Source organism: Myodes glareolus, chromosome X (assembly GCF_982192425.1).
Source record: "Myodes glareolus chromosome X, mMyoGla1.1, whole genome shotgun sequence".
NCBI lineage: Eukaryota > Metazoa > Chordata > Mammalia > Rodentia > Cricetidae > Myodes > Myodes glareolus.
The window spans coordinates 44,469,324-44,493,941 of NC_142053.1; the positions used below are offsets into that span (position 1 = coordinate 44,469,324).

Consider the following 24,618-nt stretch of genomic DNA (forward strand, 5'->3'; position numbering starts at 1 on the left):
TATCAAGATATGAGAGTTAGTAACTAACTCTCTAGAGATAATGGGCCAGGCAGTGCTTAAATAAATACAACTTGTGTGTTGTTATTTCTGGGACTAAGCTAGCCGTGTGGGAGCCGGGCAGGATGAAAAGCAGGCCTGCCCGCAGCCCCTCACTACAGACTGATACTACACCCTACGTAGGAACAGATCTGGTCATAGATCTCCTCAATTTTCAAGAGGGACTAAGGTAAGGGAGCCTAAGGAATGATTGATAATATGTACACGATTTCTTTATTGGGTGATGGAAATGTGATGGGATTGTCACATTAATACAACTAATATATTTCTTAAAATATTGCTAGGTAGAATGACAATGTATACCTGAAATTCTACTACTGGGAATACTGATGCATGAGGATCATGTCTTTAAGGCTAGAGTGAGAAAAGGTACACAGTAAAAATTTGTCTCAAGCGAAATAAAACTAAACAAACTATATCACTGTACTCTTCTATTTTAAACGATGAATTCTTTTGATACTTCAATTACATCTTTATAAAATATTCAACTAGTTAAACCTGACTGAATCCCAGGTGTCAAATAAAACATTAAAATGACATTTTGTGACACCTGAGGAAATTTTAAAGTGAAGTGGATATTAAATGATATAAGAATGAGGAAATGACTGCTAATTATATACACGAGATAAGATATCGAATGAAGTTGTGTTTACATATTAGAATGTCATTACTTTTAGGAGGTGCTTGCTAAAGTATTTAAAGGTCAAGAGTCATGTCATTAGCCTAGGGATATAGCTCATGACAGAATGTGTGTTTTACATTCATGATGCATTGGGATCCATCCCCAAGTACCACAAAATTGAGTCATGATAGTTACAGCTTTTATTGAAATGGCTCAGCAACTAAGATAAATAAATTAATAGATAGATAGATAGATAGACAGACAGACAGACAGATAGACAGATAGATAGATAGAAAATGTAAAAATGGAAATTATAGTTTTAGGGTTTGAGTATTTTCATAAAGAAAGATTAAAACTAATTAGAGAATCATGTACATTTATAGACTTTAGTGGTCTCTGAATTTGGAAAACTACTTAGGAATGCAGTTTTGCAATATTTTTTTAAAATAAAAGGGGAATTTTATTATGATCCATCATTTCTCATTCTTAGTATATATCCTAGAGAAACTCAATTACATAAACTAATGTTTTTACAAACACTATTAAAACAGAAGAATGGAAAGAAAAACAACCTTCAGGTTTACTAAAATTAAGCAAATAATCATGTAACTTGAAATTATCAATAATGTATCGTGGTATGCAGAAATTCACATGGATTTAAAAAAAATGTAGGTATGACCTGAATAAGGAAGTTACTGGGAAGAGATATAAGGATGGGTAATGGTGAGCAGTGAAGAGGAATGTGAAGAAAGGCACAATGTTTGCCTGATCTGTGTCCGGGTTGTCTCCTGAAACAGATGGTGCTTCAGCAACCCCTCTTCATCTTATGAGCTCACTCAAGACTCCGGTCTACTTAGAACTTGCACTGTCTTGAACCCATTTCCCCGAGCCAGCTACATTTGTTTCAGGATGTGAGAAGGGGCTTTATGTAACTCTCTAGTCTAGTCAGCTTTGACGTTGATGTGAACTCTGGTCTTGTAGGGCATTAAACTCTTGTTACTCGAACAGGTGTGGTGCTCTTTCACGCCTTCTGACCCCCACGTGGTCTCACGGTTTTGTCAACTCTAGAGAACTTGTTGTTGAGTGAGAGGGGTTTTACATCTGACTCTGATTAGAAGGTTCCTTGAATTATTGGGTATTGTATTAGGGGATTTTGCTCTTAAATATTGCCTAACATTCTGTCAAGAATTGAAGTGAAATACACATTAGGGACTGATTCTAGACTCCAGGAAGAGCCGGGTCTATTCATAGCTCCTTTCAGTTTGGAAGAACTGGTATTGACTCTATGAACATAATGGCCTTGTCAGTTATTTCTTCACGTTGTGGTAATATGTACTGATCAGATTATAGGATGTCAAGTATATTAGGCAGTATTAGCAAATGAAGAGAAGATGTGGTGGTTAATTTCCAATGTTACGTTAACTGGATTTAGAATCACCTCTGAAGCATACCTCGGGATGTTTTTGTAGGGAGTTTTCTAATAGGCTTAACTGAAATGGGAAGACTCACTCTAGAGGTAGCACTGTCACAGAGGTTGGGGTCCTTAGGTAACTAAGTAGAAAACAGAGGACAAAGCAAAAGGAGTATCAATATTCATGATTCACTCTCTCTGCTTCTTGCCTGTGGACATAATGTGGCCAACAACTCATGTTCCCACTACCATGCCATCAACTATGATAGACTGTCTCCAGCTCTGTCCATACTGTGAGACCCCTCCAACTTCCAAACAGTCACGTTTAGGACTTTCTTTCTCCAACAAAAATCTTAAGGCCTGATAGCCCCAAGAAACCACCCAGTGCAATAAGAACTGGAGTAATATTATACTAGTGCTTCATGTGGGATGAGCTAATCCCTGACCAGAGCCTGCGTTAATTATCAGATCTGACAAAGCAGTTACACAAAGCAAACTTAGAGAGCCTGAAATAAATAAAAACGTATCTTTCTGCTAGGCATTTTGGCACAGCAATGAGAACAGCAGCTAATAGGAAGGTACAGTTAGAACCTGCCATATGGTCTGCAGAAATGAGTAAATATCAGCAGTGTGAAGTTGCCTCAAGACAAAGTCTATATAAGTACAGAGTGTGGCAGTGGACCCGTGGCTATTTCACAATGTGTTCCAAATGTAGAAGTTCTTCCTGGTTTGAGAGCCATTTATCTAGTGGCATGCACATTTAGGCAATCATTCTTGGAAAGCTGTATAATGTTTGGTATAGTGGTTACAGAAATTATCTAAAATATTTAGCAAGTGATGCTGCATGGGCACTGACCCATCAGTGCACACGTTGGAACAAGATGCTGGAGTCGGCACTATTTCTTTAGTTGTTCAATTACAAAGTGGTCCAGAGACTTGGCAAGGGAACAGGGTCAGATTTTAGGACTGCAGAATGATGACAGATATTGAGAGAAGAATCGTGCTTTAGTTTTCTTTATTTGTTGTGATAAAACACCATGATCCAAAGCACGTCCAAGAAGGAAGGGTTTATTTAGCTTACAGAGTGCAGTCCCTTAATAAGGGAAGCCAAGGCAGGAACCTGGAAGCAGGAACTAAAACAGAGACCATGGAGGATGTTGCTTACTGACTTGCTTCCCATGTTTTTCTCAGCCTGCTTTCTAATACCATCCAGGATCATCTGTCCAGGGAGAGCACCGCCCTCACTGATTTGGGCCAACCTACATCAATCATTAATAAAGAAAATAACCTATGGACTTGCCTTTCAGGTCTGACTGATAGAGGCATTTTCTCAACTGAGGTTCCACTTCCCAGATAATGCTAGCTCATGTCAATTTGTCAAGCAACTACTCAGAACAGGTAGTAGGAGAGACAGGTCAGGATGCTGGCTCTTTCTCAACAGGTAAGAAAGTATTTAGGATTTTGACACCTGACATGGTCACACCAGTGACTAGATGGATATTCTTCTTTGTTGTAGGATGAGTATATTAAGCATCCCTCCCTTCTCCCATCTCCCTCCCTCTCCTATTCACCACCTTTCCCAAAAATTTCTTTCCTACCTTCATGTCTTTTTGTTTTATTTATTTTTTTGTCCTTCTGGACTTGATCAGAGACATTTGTTTAGAAGCCAAAACCCCAGAATTTCCATGTCATTACCTGATTGACATAAGATTTCATTAAACTGGGGCTTACAGAAAAGAGCCAAAAGAAGGAATATACTTATGACAGCACATTGGTGAAGAAATTTGTTTGAGGTTTTAAAAAACATCATATCTCTATCATACTCAGCAGCGAAATGACCCAGGAAAGCAGAATCACCAATCTGAACCTCAATTTCATTAGGTGTGATATTCATAATAGCACCTGACCCTTGGGAATCATCCTGAGAAATAATGGAGTTGAGAGATAATCTGCATAAGATGTTTAAGACAGTGTCTAGGCAGACAGTATGGACTCAGTAAACATTCGTGGACATTATTATTAGCACAGTGAGATAGAAGGACTAAAAAGAAAATTTGAGCATTATCCTATATTACCTAACAATATGGTACTCAGTTGCTTTATGCTGCATATCTGAACACAGCATTTCACAATTTGAACACAATGAGTACCTTACATTTCAGTGTTTGCTCTAAGTGACTTATTCATCTGCATTCCACTCCACATATTTGTTCATAGCCTCTAACATTTGAGCTGTTATTTTATTCCATGAGCATTTTAGTTTAATTCAATTTTCATTTTCCTCCCTCTGTAATTTTTGAAAATAGTGGGAGAAGCTGAGAGAGGAGCTGCCATGCGTGAATACAGACTATTAATTAGGCTATTTAATAAGCCAGGTTCAGGCACAGACAGGAGTAGGTGGTTGTTGCTTTCAGAGTCCTCTTCAAAGGCAAATGAAAGCACGGTCACTAGCACTAGCAACGGACATGTTCATCTCCTAGCTTTCTCTTTCTTGTGTTGTAATGACCTAGGAGGTGCTGAGTGTAAGTGAACTTGACATTTGTGTGTTTTTGGAAAGGCAACCATTGACTTGAGTTCCAATTTAAGATCTAGTTACAAATACGAGTATTTTTCTGACTGATGGTGAGAGTGGTACTGGTTGTTGGTAGAAAATCAGGAGGTTACATGACATGTCTCTAAAGCAAACAAAACCACACATGTACACATACTTGCACACACACACACACACACACACACACACACACACACACACACTTCATAAAAACCTACTGATGACACACTGAACAGGGACCAGCAAGGAAATGGGAATCCAAGTTGTTCTCTGGCACAGACTGTGGCAACTTAGTGACACTGAGAGTAGGAATGGTATTTTCTTATCATTATTGGCTGAAGGGGAAAACACTGCAAGACGTCTGATATGGAACATTAGTTGTAAAGTAAAGCAAAAGAAAGAGGAAGCCAATGGGCACAATGCCACTGAAAGTGGTCACCGTGGAACTTTAGATTCTACCTAGACAGTTTTACAAGTTAAATTCTTCCAGGGAATGCTGGAGAAAGCTTCCACTAGACAAGCTGAGTCTATCAATGTGATTGCTGAGACTAATTTTTTTTTTATCGATTCTCACACTCAATGCATATTTATTGTACATCTACCATTCTCAAGACTTTATTACAGGCTCTAAGGATGCAGAAGTGAACAGGTTTTAAATAACTTACTGCTCCAATAGAACATCCACTTTCCCTCCCTCCAGTGGAAGTGGAATGTTCTCCAAATCTAGTCTGAGAATGCACTTTCTAATTCAGATAGTGAAAGTTCCCCCCAACACTCCATTCTCTCCAGTTTAAACCCAAGTCCCATACCTGAGATCTAGTTAATATCTTCCAGCACCTGACAACAGTGGCCCACTTGCCATTTTGTTCATAGTCTATTTTATAGCAACCCCTTCCATCCTACCCCAGCCATCTGGTTTACCTTATGGTAGCTAGATGTAAACATAGGACAAATGAACCCTTGAATTGAAACCAAGCAATGTCATGTCCTCATTAGGAAGCCTATTGTTTACTCACCACACAGGCCCTGACACTGGGTGATGCCCATTTGCCAACAGAATCTAAACAATCAGTCCATGATGGGCTCCTGGCTTCCACCCGTCCAGGATGAAGGCCAGCATGGAGGGTAAGGCCTTGCTTTCTGCCAAAGAGAGAGGATGGAGTAGCAGAATGTGGTAGCTGCCAGCACTGCCTTCTGAACAGAGGAGCTGCATCTAGAGATCTGAGGGCCTCGCTCAGCTCCGCCACATACTCAGATGAGCTCTTTCCCTGGGAGAGCCACAAGCTGGCAGTGAGTAAAAATTAAAATGGCAGTTTGTCAACTGACAACATTAAGGAATAAATTAGCTTTACAAACAGCTTTAGATGTCTAGGGGAAACTGTTGATGTACTAGCTGCTGACTATATGCATTCTGGTGTGTTTCACGTTTCAGAATGTCCATTTGTGTTGGGAAAGTGAAGTAACACTAAGGACTATAGCTAGACTCTTCTCATCTCCTCAAACAATGCAAGGCTACTGAGAGACATTCTCATCTCCTGTCCTGACACTTGTCCCTGTGAGTAGTGAAAGGCATATTTTCAGAGGCCAGTGGCAAGGCAGGCTAAAATGCTTCTTCAGAGGCCATGCTCAGTGCCATTGGCATGGAAGAAGATCCACACCTCGAGGGAGGGTGTGAACTGTGAAGGAGAGGCTGAGGAAATGGGAGATTATTGTAATCCCTTCTTTCTAGTATTTTCTGGGAGCTAAAGAATATAGTAAGTAAGCTCCTTCAAATAAGGATTATCTATTATTCCCTTCAAGTGGTTTGTAGTCCTCACAGAATCTTATTCCTGTGGCTTTGAACTCCCATCTCTGTGCTGATGATATCCATAATATCTAGCCTGTTCTTCCTGCAGACTTGTAGATCCAAACAATCACTGTCTGCTCAACATTCCAGGGAATGAGTAAAACTCTACACATTCTTTTTCATTATTTTATTTTTAAAGATAAAACAAACTATCTTTTTTCATTTTAAATACTAATCCCAGCTCCCACTCCCTCCCATTCTCCCATACCCTCCACCTTCCCCCCTACCCCATTCCCCATCCACTCCTCAGAGAGGGTAAGTCATATTGCTTTGAGGAAGGACCAAAGCCCTCCCTTCTATATCTAGGCTGAGCAAGGTATCCATCCAAAGAGAATAGGTTCCCAAAAAGCCAGTACAAGCAGTGGGGAATAATTCTGGTGCCAATGACAGTGACCCTGCAGTCTGCCCCAACCAGGCAACTGTCACTTATATTTAGAGGGTCTAGTTTAGTCATATGCTGGTTCCTTCCCTATTCGACTGGAGTTAGTGAGCTCCCATTAGCTCAGGTAAACTGTTTCAGTGGGTGTCCCCATCATGGTCTTGACCTCTTTGCTCATATTCTCACTCCTCCCATTCTTCAACTGCACTTTGGGGGCTCAACCCAGTGCTCCACTGTGGGTCTCTGCCTCTGTTTCCATCAGTTGCTGGATGAAGGTTTTAATGGCACCATAGAAAATTCTACAAATTCTACAGCAAACGTGCCAATCTTCTTTCTTATCCACTACTGATTCCTCTCAGAAACATTTTTATTTTAATGGCAAGAATGTATAGAACCATTTGTCTCTTCCTTTCTCTCCAATAGGTTCCAGTTGGCAACCTGTACTAAACTACTGTTTCTTCAGTTTGTTGCATTTTGATGAATGAAAAGATAATTACTTAGCACATTATTGATCTGTGTCCCCAGTTCTGATACTTTGTAATAGAAACGGTGACCTGGGAAGAATCTTCCATTGTTTGCAGGATTATGTACCTTTAGTTGAAATCTTGGTATGATTAGTCTAATATTGATTTTTTTCTCCTTCATTTTGCTTCTGACTGCCACCAATTTAATTAAATGCTTTAGTGCCTGTTGTCTGTATTTCTGCAGTAAATCATTCTGTTACCAATTAATTTGCTCAACAGCCATTCAATGCATACTTATTGTGCCTACCACATACAGGACACTGTTGCAGGCTTGGGAAACACAGTTGTCAATCCTACTTAATGAAGCTTACATTCTGTTTGTAGGTGTGCCGGAGAATAGAGAGAAAATAGTTCAAGAACCAGATAATTTAATGGATATCAGTACGATGAATAAAATAAATGACTATTTTAGAAAATTACAACAAGGAGACTATTTTAGAAAAGTCTTCAAGAGTAAGTGGCATTTATGTTGAGACCTAATGACAAAAAGCCTGTCACACAGTAAGATCTCAGACTAGAACTGGCAAAGAGGTCCTAACTGAGAAATTAGCAGAACAGAGAAGACAGAGATTAGGCCATGGTGAGTGTGAGGAGTACGGTACATGACAAGCCCGGAGAGACACAAAGGCCAGATTCTGGAGAACCCTTGTAAATCCTCAACATGAGTTTAGCTTTTACTAACAGTGCAACAGATAGCTACTGTATGAAATACATGATTAGTATTTTATGATTTAGGATTTGAAGCTTCATTCTGGAGACAATGTAGTGAATTCATTGCAGGCTTTTAAGTCAGTTGTAGCCATGACAATAATTAATAATAATACAAATGGGCAAAAACAGAAGTAGACAAACCACTTAAATGCCCATTGCTGACACTATTTGCCTACTTCCACTTTTGGTCTTTTAGACAATTTTCAAACCATGAAAGTGGTTGAAAGCACTAAAAGGCAGTCCTGAAAAAAGATCAGTAGAGGACATGGGTGCTCCAGCACTTAGAGATTAGCTATAGAAGAGGCAATCAAACTAAAAGCCCAGGCACATGGAGCTCAGAAAATGAGAAGAGCATTTAAGGAACAAAAGGGAGGGAAAGTACATTGTATAACCCATGGAGGTCACTAAAGATTTTGACAAGAATAGTTACTATGGTGTTCCTAGGGAGAAAGCCTTCTAGAGCTGCTTGAGAACAGAGTAACTGAAGAAAGGAAAACAACTGGGTATAACCTGTTTTTCCTAAAGGAATTCTGGCACGCAAAGAAGGTTTTCATTTGAATATATCCTTTGAAATGGACAAACAACCACTGTCTATCTCAAGAAAGAAAAAAGAGGGTTTTTTAAACTATTATTTTTACAAGAGTAGTGTCCTTCAGGTGGCCAGAGAAGATGGTGTTTCTTATGCCCAGTTTTCAGAACACCCTCAAAGAGGGAAGTTTGCTATTGCAATTTGTCTGCTCCAAAATTCCCCACAGCTCTCACACCCCTTAATAAATAAGCTCAACATTGTAGCTCATGAGTTTTGCCTAATTCTAGTCACTCTTTCTAGCTCTGCTATGCCTGAGCAAGACCCTATGTATCCACAAAATGGAAGCTAACACAAGGCACTCACCATTTATACTCTGTGGATGTCCTTAGCTCAGAGCTTAATTTGTGCCATTTTCTTTCTATTCTCATGCTTAGATGCCTTCTATGATGCCCTCAGCATCCATCCATTTTCTATTTAGCACAGCACCTTGTATTTGCACAGCTTGTGCAAAAACTGTCAACATTGGCATGCAGCTAGGCCTCTCAGGTTATAAAGAATACATGGAAACTGTTATTAATCATCTTAAAATTAGTTTGCAAAGCATTATATTTCATAAGCATGTACCCTTCCACTCCTAGTTTCTTTTTGTACTTTGTCACATGCATTCTATTGCTGTTACCCCATTCCTTAATTCCTTTCCCCCACTTTCTAGTTGCATGGCCTATACCCACACTCACACCTACATGGATACATCTGCAAATGTTAAGTGTTAGAATCTGCATATAGAGTGAACATGTAGTATTTGTTTTTCTGAGTCCATATTTCTTCACTTAATACAATAACTTTGATATTCATCCAGCCTATAATTCTATGTTCACTCAGCCTATAACTCTATCTTATCAAAATGTAAATTTGAGTGTGTGCCTTATATATCCCACTAAACGGTCCAGTCTCTAAAGTCAGGATTGAATATTAGTCTTCTCTGTAACTCAGACATGACATAACGTTAGGTCAATAAATTGAGTAGTGAAATAACTTCCGTCTCTCCCTCCTTACACAAATATATCTCATTTAATATATAACTCTTGCTTGCAAAAACTTATCAACCATCAGAGCTCACCAGCTTTAACAAGGCCCCTATCTTATCTACTAGAGAAAAAGGAGTATTGAGCTTCCAACACCCTTTCTTGGATGGGTACTATGTGACACACATGTTCTATGATCAAGATATATGTTATGCCCTAGGGTAAAAAGAGTTATGTGCCATATACATGGACTTCACTATTAACTATTATTAACTATGTTATGCCGCATTAAAGATTATTAGTGTGGAAGGAGTGGCTAGGAGAAAATATGGGACTAAAATACTCAATATCTAACATATTATTGTATTCCCATGCGTTTTTTTCAGCATTTCTACATATGATCTAATTTCTCTTTAGAAAATCTCCAAGAACCATGACTTTCAGTGTCACCATTGCACAGATGTGAAAATTTATGCGCGCAGAGGATTAAAGACTTGCCCAAGGTCATGTACAAGCAGTAAGTCACCAAACCGAGATATAAGATCCCATAGTCCATCTGTAAGCTGGTTCTTAAACAATACTCTAATTGCCTTGCATGATAGTGCATGAAATTTTATACTTTTGAAAGCATGTTAATCGCTATCACTTGTATAACAACAAATGCATGTGATAACTGAGCAAGGACTCTCTGGACATTTTACAAAGGAGCAAGCTGAAGAACAGTGGCTTGTTTAAAGTCAGATGCTTGTTTGATCACAGACTCCTTACTCATGAAATAATCCCTCCCCTGTATCATCTTATTCCACTTATTATAGGAAAAACAAGTCCGCCTCCTACCTTTCAAGGCTGACTGCCTTCTTTGATTAACAGCAAATGAATATAGACATGAAAAGTGCCCAGGAGTGTCCAGCCGATAGTAGACATCAGACAAGCCATCTTGCCTCAGCTTTTATGCAGCTCTCTGTGTACCCCATCCATCAAGGCTTCCCTTTATCCCTCGAGTTGAGCAGGGCAGCCAGGGTGGCCCTTGTTACCAATAATAGATGAAGTTACAGAGTGAAATTTAGATCAGTAAGTGAGAAGGCTATGCTGTACGGACATAGCAGTATGGCAGTGGCCGAGACAAAAGCCATAGACATAAGACAGAGAGATGGGGTCAAATAGAGGTGACTAATGTTGAAAAGCATACTCCCACTAAAGCTAGAGCAGCAATGCCAATGCGACTGAGAGGTGCCTACTACCCTACTGTCTAGTCCAGCACTGGCCCATGGGTACAGTAGTCAGGATGGAATGTGTCAGACATGAATCTACTTGCCTAAAGTGCTGAAAGCAGAACTTCCTAGAAGAATGTAAGTATTGCCTACTAATTAAACTCAATGCCTCTAGGATAGAGTACGCAGGTAAGCATGGGCTGCTGGCAAAACATATGGCTCTTACTTAACAGACTAGATCCAGCTTCTGTTTCGTGACTCTAACTTTCCAATTCTTTTCCATCCTAGACTTTCCTCTTACTTTCCTACATAGTAACTTGGAAAAACAAACCACAGAGAGTGGGTACAACCATTGAACATAGGGAAGAAGCAAACTTAGTGGTCATCTTAAATAGAAAAGAACCGCAAAGGAAAAGAAGTCAGTATGCTAAACTCTCCATAATGCTTCTCGAGTACGGACAGAAGCACTATGCTCAAAAAGGGGAAGCGAACAGGAGGAAGAAAGGGATGTGAAACTGTGGTCAGTATGTAAAATAAATGAAAAATGCTAATTAAATAAAAATAAGTTAAAATGGGAAAACATACAGTGACTACAAAAAAAAATTCATAATCCTAGCAGTCTGGACGTACCTGCTCGTAACATAGGAAAGTGTTAGTGTGGTTCTGCCTTTCATTGCTGTACAAGTACCTTAGTGCTTATTGCTATACAACTGATGTTCAGGGTAATTTCATGTACATTTTCCCACCTCTTTCCCTTGCTGCCCTCTTTTCAGATACCTGCTCCTCGCTATACCTGCAGCATCTGTTAAGGGTCCTTGGTAATAAGCTAATAATATCTAAGCTCTAAGACATAAGCCACATTCATCGGGCAGGAAACGGGAGATAGAAAAGCCTGTGGGTGTCTGTAGCTAGGTTATCAGTCCACTGGATTTCCCTCATAGAGGTGGTATACACCACTGCAAATTTTCATGTTTTATGATATAGCCAGACTATTCTATCTCCTATCTTTTTGAGTCTCCTAAATCAGCCCCCTGTAAAAGTCTGAAATTCACAACCTCAATGATACAGCTTACATAGGTAACTATGAAAATGGATTTCCTTTTTTTTTTTAGATTTTGTTCCACTAACCTGCTTATACACATTCGAAGATCAGCTTCTGGTAGTCACAGATGACAGCACAGATGGGAAAATTAACACTCGTGTGGAAAAGCACTCCAGGACTCTGGTACTTTCATTCTCCAACGCTGCACCTGAGGGATACAGAGCGACTACAGAGCGGGAAGGAGGAATTGACAGCAGAGGAGACCCTGGTCACAGGCAGTGGCAGTCAGGCCGCTGCATTAGTGAAAGGAACTGGGTTTCAAAGACTACATGCAGGGACTGACGAGAGCACATGGACAGAGAGAAAGGGTGAAGATGTCATGAACTTGACATCACAGCTTTGGAAAATCTTCCTGCTCTCTTTCTAAGGCTTTGTTGCACAAATGGTAGAACAAATGTTGGAAAAGACCAACAAACGAAGCAGGTCTTGCTTGTTGGAGCAGTAGAGTACAAAATGGTGGTCGATGGGTTGGGGAGATGGCTTAGTAACTAAATCACTTGCTATGCAATCATGAGGAGCGAAGTTTGGAGCCTGAGAATCCACGTAAGTATTGGTCAGGTGTGGCAGTGGCTTGTATAATTCCAGTGCTCAGAAGGAGAAGGCAGGGAATTCCCAAAATTAGCTGGCTAGATAAACTCGCCATGTTGGAAAGTTCTGGGTTAAATGAGTGACCACGCCTCACTATGTGAGGTGGACTGCAATCAAGGGAGATTTTTATACAAAGGCCTCAGACCTGTACAACCAAATACATAACAAACCATACAGATGTATATGAGCACATACTCAGGCACATACTCATTCACATACTCATACACATATGGACACACACACACACACACACACACCCCATATGTATGAGGAAAGAATTTAAAAGAAAATGAGGAAAGAAGGTGGAAGAAACCGAGGAGTGACCAAAGGCCACCTTCAGCAGACATCTAGAGCAGCACAGTGGATCACCATGGCACTCTGCTGCTTGCTAAAATTTGGTAATATAATTGTGACACTTTGCAGAAGCCTGCGTTATCTTTTAAGCTTTGTCACTGTATGGCTCTGAGCAAGTGAATTCAAGAACTTTACTCATCAGCCAGGAGGTGTTTTAGCCTCTCATTCCAACTTCCTACTTCAAAGCAGGATGACAAAATTATATGGGATATACCTTGGGTTTATTGTAATAGTTGAAATTGCCAAAAATTACAAAAGTATACATAAAACTATAAAATAAATATAGAACCTTCTAGAAATATAGGAAGCATTAAGGACAAATGAATTGACAATAGGAACAGAGAAAGCAGAGTGAGCAAATTCCTATTTGCACTAGGAATACTTTCCAGTGCTAGCCCATTTGACCTTCAAGGTGAAAGGGTTGTGGGTTAAAGGAACAGAAATAAAGACCTAGAAAGAATCAGTGGTGAGAAGTCAGGTAGAACACACTCCCCACAGCAAGCTAAGCCTTCAACTGTATTGGAAGGATGAGTGAACCTCATTAACCACAAAGACTTGTATCCTGTATTTAAACAGTTCAAGAAATTATATTATAAGCATGTAAGATGGTTCTGTAACAGTAACACTATAGCAAAATGAACAAAGCAAACCAATTTGTTCTCTCTCTCTCTCTCTCTCCTCTCTCTCTCTGTCTCTCTATCTCTCTGTCTGAGACACACACACACACACACACACACACACACACAGAGAGAGAGAGAGAGAGAGAGAGAGATCTGAAGAAAGAGAACTGTGGTAGAATCCAAGTGACTTCTACAAGTAGCTGTCAAATGTAGTGGCCAGCAAACACAGACAGCTGAACAGAAGAAGAAAGAGACAATTATTAGCTACCTTAAGAAAAAGCAAATAATAGAAACAAATCATTAGAAATTTCCAATATAAGAAATATCAGAGACCAATTACAAAATTAAGCTTACTATATTCAGAAAGTGGAGTTACAATATCTATGCATTCATATTATCTATGGTGGGGTTAAAGTAGGATTTTACAACTGTCATAACATGCTTTCATCCTTTTAAAAATTGACATACAGTAACTACATAGTAATAGGGGATAGTGTGATGACTATATACATGTATAAAATGTGCACTTATCAAACAAGTGCAATGGTTATTTTTATGCTTGAATTTCTCCTTTCCAGTTGTTTTGACATATAAAATAATAGATTTTAATTCTTGAAAACACATTGATCTCCAGTTCCATTTCCTTGTGAATGGAGCGTGGGCTGGTTGGAGTAGCTATTTACATTAGCCTCCAAAGTAATCATGATTGATTTAAAAAGTTAGAATGAGAACTAAAAGGAAATAAAATAAATGAAATATTTTCTCTGAGGTCCAATTTGCTAAGGCCTGGGAAGTGAGAGGCTGAAAACGCCAACACAGGAACACTCATGGTCAACATCAGAGCCTAGACAAGGCCAAGAGCTGTCACAATGGCTGTGCAGTTTGGATGCAATTGTACTTCACCATCCAGTGAGTTTCCTTTTGGAAAATTAGCACTAAACTATTCAGCGTATGTGTGTCACATGTAGACTTTCTCTATGTCTTGTTCCAGGGTTGGGAAACAGTACAAGAGATTAAGTATAGCCAGAAGACCTGGCTTCCTGGCTATGCAATACCTGTGCAGTGTCCCATATTCAGAAGAACACTGTGCTTGGTTTAATGCTCGGCTCTCGCTCCTTTGAGAATTGTTTCTTTGTGTTATTCACAGATAAAAATGATGCAACCCATCCTGATAGCTGGAGGGATAAGCAGGCAGCAGCATAGGGTGAAAATAAGGTCAATAGCCACTCACTGAGTTTTGCCAAGCTAATGGCTCATGAAGATTTCAAGCCCAAGACTAAATGAAGATGCAGGGACATTATATGAGGCTCATGAATAGAAGTGGTGACGGATGTACCAGGGCTTGAATCAAGAATTAGTTGAGGACAATTGTAATAATGTCATATGTCTATCCACGAGCTCCCATATACCAGGCATTGGGGTAAGCACTTTGCAGATATTGTGGAAATTCTTAAGAGCCTGGCCTGTATTGATAGTGATGGGAGCAGAAAAAAAAAGCCTTCTCTCTAAGTGTATAGAGCCATATAAGGACTAGTAATACATCTGAGAATGCATTATGCATTGGAGTGCTGTCTTCATGGCCAATCTGAGCAGTGCTTAAATTTGAGTTAATAGAAGAGATTTCCATTGAATTAAAGTGGTCAAGAAAGTTCCTTAAAGAAAGTGATATTTAGGATGGGTCATAAAAGACCAGTAAGTCCCTGAAGCATGGGCTATGGTTTCAGGAACTCAAGGAAGGAGAATGGTATGGAAATAGAAACACCTGTAAAATGAAAATAGGCAGAAAGGCCTTGCTGAAGTAGTCATTACATACTGGGAGAAATGTGGTCAAAATGGCCAGAGCTTTGGGAAAGGAGAATGTGTAAGGCCTCCGATGCCAGAAGGTAGATATTGGTAGTGGGGAAGCAGGAAAGGTTTTGGGCAGAGGAGTATGTTCTATGATAAAGGGATATTTGAGGAAGCTAAACCCAGTTAACAAGACAGTGGGCATTGAATGAGGAGAGCAACTCTGAGTTCCCAAGGGAATACTAAAGGTAGCTCTCCAGAGGCAAATGACCAAACTGTGCCCAAAATGCTCTCTGAAGACTATGTCCTAGGGCTGACATCCGAAAAGGCAATCATGTTTCCTGAGTCCTTTTTTCTTCTCAGCCCTTCACAGTAAGAGACTGTCTGGACCCCAGATCCTGTCTCGGTGCCTACACAAACACTAATAAGTGCCAAAATGTTGTCATGGAAACCACTGCTTCATCTCTCTCAGCGTGCTGTGCAGCCCTCAGGCTTCCTGCTTTGGGAAGCTTTTAGCAAATATTTGAAGAAAGTGGCGAATTCGTCAGTCAGAAGCATACATGTAGAACCGACTGGTAAGGTGGGGGCTGAAAGACAGAGGACCACAGCACAAGAGCTGCTGAAGAACCCACTTAACTGTGGGGACGATTGGAAAATGATTGCCTTTTAAAACCACAATGACTTTAGTTAATAAGGTGGCCTCTTTCCCTTCTAGTATCACTGGCTTAGACACCTATAACACGATAGTGTCACTTCCATAAGTCCCCAAACTTCCAACAACTACCACTACTGTCACGGCAGACTCCTCCCTGATCCAGTATAGAGGTATAAAGGCTAGCAGAATCACAATAGGATTGAGTTACAGAGAGAACAACATCACAATAACTAGAAAAAATGGTTGTTTGCTCTGTAAAGAGCACTCTTCTAGGCATGATACCAGGGTTTCCTTGCTCGCTGTTCTTACACTCTCCTGAATTGGTCCTCTGAGGTTGCTCAGATACCCAGGGAATAGGTGGGAGCATGAAGCGTGGTTTGTTGTCCACTCTGAACTGCTCTGTCTTATCGTTTCCCCCTTTTTCTCTTAATAATGATGTAATGGAGAAACATATAAAAAATAATGTGCATTGAAAAGTGTGGAAATATATGTATATTTTAAGTAGTTATGTTTCTGTTTCCAGTAATTAATTTATGATGAAGATGGTAATAGCTATTAAGACTGTGAATATTTATTGAGCACTTCATTTCTGCCTGAGATTGTTCAGTACTTTACCCACATTCTATCTTCTATAATTTCTTCAAACACCCGTAGAATCAGGGACACTGATTTTCATTCCCAATTCAGTTAGAAGAACACTAAGGCTTGGCATGGTTAAGTAATTTATCTATTAGCACACAACCACATAGACTGAAACTCAGGTCTCCAATTCCAAGATCATACTTGTAAGTTGCTCAGCCACATTCTCTCTAGTTGTCATTCAAGTCTTGAGATCTGTGAAAACCTCTAGTCCTAATTCAAGTCTTACAGAGTGTGGAAACCTCTAGAAAATAGCATTTTGTTATATCCAGTTTTCTTAGGGATGCTAAATGCCTCTGGGGGAACTTTGAGGCCAAGCCTTTCTGACATATCCCTGGATACTCAGGATCAACAGGTATACCTCAAACCAAGACCCTAGGATGCTCAGGGACTGCCCCAGTAGTTGACAGGTTCCAGAGAGAATTCAAGACGGAAGTGAGGAAATACGTGAGTCAGGCTCTTGGTGGTCAGGAGAGTCTTGAAGCCTGGCTACTCTGGGGATATTCATTTACCTATGTCTTACATTTGTGTTGCTTTGCTGGCTTGAAAAGCTCTGTTTGGGTTTAGGAGTCGTGACACCCCATCTCCAATCCTCCAGAAAGCTACTTTTGCCTGGGCTCCAGTAGTCTAGCCGGGCTCTCTGAGCAAGAAATCATTTCTGCCCTAGTTCTCTCACAGCCCTTTGTCTGCATGGTCTATTAAAGCATCAGCCTGGTCAGTTGAGCTTGAAGTAACGCCGGCACTCTCTCATAGCCCATTGCTGAGCAACCTCACCTGGAGGCAGTTTCCAGGTCTTTAATCGAAAGTGACAGGTGGCAGAGAGTGGATGAATGGATGCTCTTTGCTGACTAAGAGGCTAAAGTTAAATGGCAGGTGCAGGTAAGGCTGGCTGAGATATAAATCTGACAAATGATGGCATCTATCTCAATGACATAATTCCTTTTATTTAATAACAACAGAAACCTCACATATGGAGAGAATATGAATCAGTAAGTGACATCTAACACATTAATGAAACAGTTTCACCAAAAGCCATGTGTCGATCATGTCTGTCCAGTAACTGTGAGTAAAACTGGCTTCAAAATAACAGTTGCTTTTGGAGCAAGGAATGTTTGACTTTTACACCTCTGAAATTTGTGTGTGGGTGTAAAAATTCCATGAAGGATGCTAAGATGATCGTGAGAACGGCACAGGGGATCCACTGCAAAGTTCCGTCTTAACCTAGGTTCCCCCAAAAGTTTGTCTGGCTACCATTGATTTGTGATCAGGAAGCAATGGTAAAGACTATCATGTCTAATCCTTTGTTGATTCTTGAATATATTTAATTTCACCTACTTTTGACTATGTCCTAGGGGTAAAAGGAAACTTACTACCCCTTAAAGCACAACTTCTTCCAATTTCTTCTATTTTTTTTAATGAGCTCTCAAATTTACCCATTTTGGTTTTGGGGGGAAAGTCTTATATTGTGATTTATAAAAGTCAGATAGTCATCAAAGAAAATAACAATCTATTTCATCTTCATAGCAATCCTTTAATGTTATTACATTTATATTTTTTTATACAAGGATGTTGAGGACCAAAGAAACTGAGATACTTGCCTCAGATTGCACAGCTAGTAAATGCCAAATCAGGATTCTTGCCTGGGCAGTGTGGTTTCCAGCTCCATGAACCTAACCTCTCCGATATGAAAGGTCCATTTATTGAGCAGAAATCAGGTTGTTTCCTTGCACCTTGCATTTTACTCATCATAGTTTCTTTTCCGGAAGTCCCATTGGTGATGATGTACTTTATGTCAGCAAGACAGCATCTTCTCCCCCTGTCTTTTTAATGTAGCACACAGAGTAATGTGTTTTTTAAAAAATATTTAGACATATAGGACATATGTGCATGTGTTTGTGTTTGTGTCTGTGATAACTGGTGGGTACATACCACGTGTGCCAAGGTCAGATACAAGCTTGACTGTAGTTCCTCTGCTTCCACTTTATTTAAGACAGAATCTCTTGTTGTTATCCACAGATTACACTAGGCTAGCAGAACATAGTGCTTCCAGAGATTCCTCTGGCTCCCATCCCATGAAAGCCAGTCTGGGATTATAGACATGAGCTACCACGTCCAGGTTCTTGTGTGTTCTGGACTGGGCAGTGGAACTTTCTAAGCCATTTTCCCAACTCAAAGTAGTAGACTTTTATTATGATATTTTATACATACATCTTTATATTTTGTTCCTCTTCATCTCTATCATTGCCCTTCCCTGTCCCCTCAGTCTTCTCTAGAGAGTTCCTCTCCTCCTCACATAACTACTCATTCTGTCAGAAAGGTATTTTCCATGCTTGATTCTTGACTTAAAGCAGCTTATGGCATAAGTCTTCTCTGCTGTAATGATAGTGGCCATAGGATCCCACCCAGGGGAACAGAAGATAGTATGGCACTAATTATGGTCAAACCCGCAAAAGGAAAAGAATTCTTTCAAAGTTTCAGAGTGAATTGATGATAAACAGCTGACCTGGTATCTATGTGTTGGGACCTTACGTGTGATGATGCATTTTATATTGCAGTCACTGATGATGTTCCCAGCCTTGTTTCCTTCTGTGGGAAGTACATCATCTCATTCTCTCTTGTCATCCTTCATAATAACTATAGCTACCTTTCATGAGTGCTTGCTTATTCTGTGGCTGAGACTTGGCAAATATCCTCTCACTTAATGAGCAAAAGACATAAAGAATTTCTAAATGAGGAACTAAAAATGACTATTAAATTTGAAAAAAGAACTATTTGATTTCCTCTAATAATAAAACATAAAAATTGAGTCAATAGTTACATACAAATTTTGCCCACCTGCTCAATAAGAACACTATTTGAAAATCATAATGCCCAATGCTTTCAAGGCATTACGGTAGGTAGTTTCAAGTATATTTACTATGAATTTAATAGTTTCTATAAAGAATTTTGGTGGGAAGCATAATGAGTCTATAACACATCTGAACTACTTGACATACAAAGGCTGATTACCTTTGAAATCATGTAAGAAAGAAGCTATAGACAAGGTCATAGGACTAAGTAAATACTTAATAGACAGTTACCTCTTGACCTTGGACAGTTGAACTCATCCTCAGATATATCTAATGGATGGGACTTTGTGTTCAACATTATCTTTTAACAACTTCCTGGTACTAAACATGTACTCAAGAAGAAGTTCCCTAGCAATTGATGAGCTATGGGATGTGGCCACATACTGAGAGACAAGCTCCATGATCTGCACCTTATAGATTACCAGGCCTCATGTGCTCCAACGTCTGGCTTTTTGGCTTTGTAGAAATTATAGGTTCTCCTGACTATAAACATGGGCTAGTGTTATCACTTCTCAAAATGATTTTAGGATTGGATTAAAGGCTCTGCCAACTTCAAACTGTGTGGTCTTGGAAAACTATTTAAACTTTCTCTTTAAACCTTAATTTTTTTCACCAATTTAATTATTCTCTCCAGGGATAAGGGAATGATGGAATGAGATGTTACATGGGAAGCAGGGTAACATGTCCTTTTTCGTAGACCAGGCATAGTAAATGAGAGGGACAAAAATGTAATACCTTGTACTTTCACAGCATTTTAAATTCTATTTTTAAAGCACTTTATTTCTAATCCTTTTCTCTCTCCAGGAAAACCTGAAAACACCCAGCTAATAATGTCTCACAGCCGTGACCACAGCCTTTGCCTGCTGGCACACCACACCACTTACACTCCACTCTCATGCCAGGCACCATTCAGCCCCCAGCACGGCATCAGCTACCCATAGTAAAGAACAACAGGTGGTTCAGAAAAACCCAGCCAACTGCTTATAACTCCCCATGGGCATCACAGTGGCTATTAAGTGGTGAATCAACAAAGACTTAGAGATTTGGGGAAGTCCCTGTACAGTGTAACAACTGAAATAAGAGGCAGAACCCTTGACCCATATAGACCACAGCTACCTTCATTAACATAACATCCATGCAAGTTTGAGCATGTGATTGAACTCAGATGAGCCTCTTCAAAAGGCTTTGTGGTCAAGAGGGGGCAGATAGTTCTATTTCTATTGAAAGGATTAGGGAATGAAGCTGTGCTGTTTGGTTTTTGCCAATTTGACACAAACTTAAACATATCTGGAAAGTGGGAGTTTTAATTTAGAAAATATCTCCATAAGATGTGCCTATAGGAAATTAATGATTGATGTGGGAAGGCCTAGATCATTGTAGATGATACCACCCCTGGGCGGGTGATTCTGGGTGATATAAAAAGGCAGGCTGAGCAAGCCATGGAGAGCAAGCCAATAAAATGTTCCTCCATGACTTCTTCTTTAGTTCCTGATTTCAGGTTCCTGCCTTGAGCTCCTGCCTGAACCCCCCTCAGTGTAAAGTGACTTGGGATATGTAAGCCAAATAAACCATTTTCTTCCCAAGTTGTTTTGGTCATAGTTTCTTTTTTTTTTTAAATCATATCAATAGAAACCTAACTAGGATAGAGGATTTGAGTGAAAAGACTTGCCCCAAATCTTATAATTAGGTAGTAGTAGAGGGAAAATTAGGATCTAGGTCTTTTTCTGATTAGTTGAAAGTTCTTCTCATTATAATGTAAGCCCCAGCATAGCTGCCAAGATCATCTTCACGTGGGTGAAGCATCTCAGATAGGATACAGAGCTTTTCTGTGCGACAAGACTACATGACTCATAACAGCAAGCATGTCCTTCAAACCCATTGTAGTCTACTTGCCTTGACTTGAGAAATGACCCCAGGAATAAAATGGCAACAACCATGAAGTAATAATGGAGCTGTCTAAAAAAAAAAAAACATCAGCCAAAGACATTTATGGAAAAGCTAGATTTTATACATTGCCAGAAAAGGAGGAGGGGAGACACGATAAAAGGGTGCCTATTGAAGCAGCCAGCTGCAGTCTCTTGTTTATGGAAGGTGACCTCTGTTTGCTCTCAGGATCACTTTAAAAATTCTTCTCTGGCCCATTTTTCCTTTTCCATTTCTTCCTTTCCCTCTTCTTCCCTCCTCCCTCTTTGTTTTTTCCCTTTGGGCATAGTTTAGCCCACCAACGTTGCCATGACCATCTCTGAGCAAATAAACTATCCATCAATTTCCCTTTCTAGCTGCCATCCCCATGGAGAATGAAATAGAAAACTAAATGAAATATCAAATGGGAAATTGAAAGTTGTCCATGGACAAATACTTGTGTGCTTGTGTGTGTGATAGTGGAAAGAGAAAAATAAAACCTCTAAAATTGAGGGGGGAGCCACATTGATGGTATAACGACACTGGTTTTTCAAGAGTGAGATAATATTCCCTCATATAATCATAAAATAACAACAAAATTAACATATCATTGTGTGCTAGTCTGATAAACATTTGATAACATTATGTTATTCATTCCTCATCACTTCGATAGGTATGTCTCATCATTATTATTTTACAAGTGGTCAAAAGATGCTTGCCATGATCTAGTAACTGTGCTAGATCACATCACTAACGGCAGAGCTCAGAATGAGTCTATGAATTCAGATCCAGACCCCAAGACTGTAATATTAGTCTCCATTGTGAATGGACGCAAAGGAATGGAGAAGAGAGACTTACTAGGAGTTCCTCAGATTGTCATCACATGTTTTCATTTTGCTGCAGTTTTAGAGTAATTATCACTAGTATTCATCTATAGTAAAGTCAAGAAAGAGAAAGTGAAGAAAATTGCTCAAGCTTCCACCACTAGATCTCTGATCCCCAGAAAGATCACCTTTTCTTTAAATTATTTAAGATTGGTAACCTCTGGTACAGTTTCTTGGGATATCGCCTCTGAGTTTTCACAGCTACAGATTTTGAGATGGACCTGGGGATTAGACTATGGCAAAAGAAAAGGAAGACAATTTGGTGGTGGATTTACAAAAGTCTTAGATGCATCTTGTTGGTATTCTTTCTCTATGATTAATGTCTAGCACAGTACCAAGACTGTGTGTGTGTGACAGCCAACAAAGAAGCAAGGCAGCCATCAGAGAACTAAATCATCAAGCACATGAGTAAAGGCAAAAGTGGGCTTCTTCATTGGAAAGAGAAGATCCAAATTAACAAAATTTGAGATGAAAAGAAGGGCATAATAACAAACACTGAGGAAACCCAGAAAGTCATAAGGATATACTTTAAAAATTTGTACTCCACCAATTTGGAAAATCTAAAAGAAACAGGTAATTTTCTTGATAGGTACCAGTTACCAAAGTTACATCTAGATCTGATAAGAAATTAAATAGACCTATAACATCTATTGAAATAGATGCAGTCGTCAAAAGTCTTCCAACACCCCCCCCAAAAGCCCAGGGACAAACGGTTTTAGTGGGGAGTTCTACCAGACTTTCAAAGAAGTGTTAATGCAAATACTCCTCAAATTATTCCACAAATTAGGAACAGAAGGAACATTGTCAAATTCATTTTTTTTTGTCCACAGCTTTCCTGATACCCAAACCATATACACATTCAACAAAGAAAGAGAATGCAAAAATACTCAGTAAAATACTTTTAAACTGAATTCAGGAACACATCAAAAACATCATCCATCATGATCAAGCACAAACTTCATCCAAGAGATTCAGGGATGGTTCACCCTACACAAATCAATAAGTGTAATTCATCACAAAAACAAACTGAACGACAAAAACCACATGATCATCTCAATGGAATCAAAGTAAACATTAAGACATAAAATCATTACACCTATAAACACTAGATTTTTTTTATAACAATGCCGTAGAACTTTCACCCCTTTGTGCTAGTGTACAAGGAAGTGTACCAAGTGGTACCAAGGAAGTGTACTCTGCAGTCTGCCAGAGGAGAAACATAAACACCAACCTAGCTACAAACCCTGCAATCTACAATGGTGTACTGACTGCTAGATATGATAATGCAACGGAAATGCAAAGATTGTGGGAGTAACCAGCCAATATCTGCTTTGATATAATATCCATTTTAATAGATGAAACCTGACACTTCTCGAGTGACCAAGAACATGAAACTAGACAACCCTGGAACTAGGGGGAAGGCAAATACTAGTGTTCTGCTGAAAGAACAGAGCAATACAACGACTCCTAAAGAAATTCTGTTATACTCATAGATGAGTGTCTTGTTCGTCCATCATCAGAGAGGCTTCCTCCTGCAGCAAATAAGAAATACAGAAACCCACAGTCAGACCTTATGCAGAGTGTTAGAGACCTTGGAACCCTCAGCGCTAAAAAGAATGTCTCTATCAGATTCTTCCCATCAGGGCTCAGGGAACTCCACAGAAGAAGAGGGGAAAAAGTGTAAGAGCCAGAGGGGAGAGAGGACACCTTGGTAACAACACCTTTTGAATCAACTGAGCAAAGCTCATGTGAACACACAGAGATTGAGACAGGATGCACAGGGCCTGCATAGGTCTGTGCCAGATAGGGTCCTATAGCTGAGAGTAGAAATGGACACATGCTCCCATTCCTAACCCAGAAGTTATCTCCAAGTGTTAAATATTTGTAAATGAAAATAAATTTAATTTTCTCCAAGGGAGTCTCACTGGGGAAACAAACTACTCTTAAGGGTAGCCTGCAAGCCCAGCACTGCATGGCCAACAGAAAGCAAACTCAGTGGTGTCATTGGAGGCTCCTTGACTCAAAGTGTATCAGGGCTTTTGAAAAATTTTATTTTATTCATATGTTTCTCTCTCTCTCTCTCTCTCTCTCTCTCTCTCTCTCTCTCTCTCTCTCTCTCTCTCTCTCTCTGCCCTACAGGTTCTTTGCATATGTATTACAGCTTCCAGTTTAGCGATTTTATGGGCTTCCCGAGTGCACAAACAAGTGGGTCTCTGAATCTACATCTGTTTCTTGTGCCCTTTCCTGGGTCCTTCGCCTTCTGTTTTGTTTGTTTTGTCTTATTCTACTGTGTTAGTTTTTGTTTTCTTTTTTCAATTTCATTATGGCCCCTTAGAAGCCTATTCATGTTCTAATGAAATGCAGAAATGGGGTG

General features: G+C 39.7%; 1 protein-coding gene across 5 annotated transcripts in view; it reads right to left on the reverse strand.

Moving 5' to 3' along the window:
* The window catches only part of Pak3 (p21 (RAC1) activated kinase 3), a 256,618-nt gene that overhangs the window by 142,950 nt on the left and 89,050 nt on the right, over positions 1 to 24,618 (reverse strand). The window contains exon 3 of one of the 5 annotated variants that reach the window (XM_087903188.1): positions 11,995 to 12,116. The exons of the other annotated variants lie outside the window; for them this stretch is intronic. The gene's annotated coding sequence lies outside the window, so the exon portion shown is untranslated. The remainder of the gene's footprint in view (positions 1 to 11,994; positions 12,117 to 24,618) is intronic. 5 annotated transcript variants of the gene reach the window in all.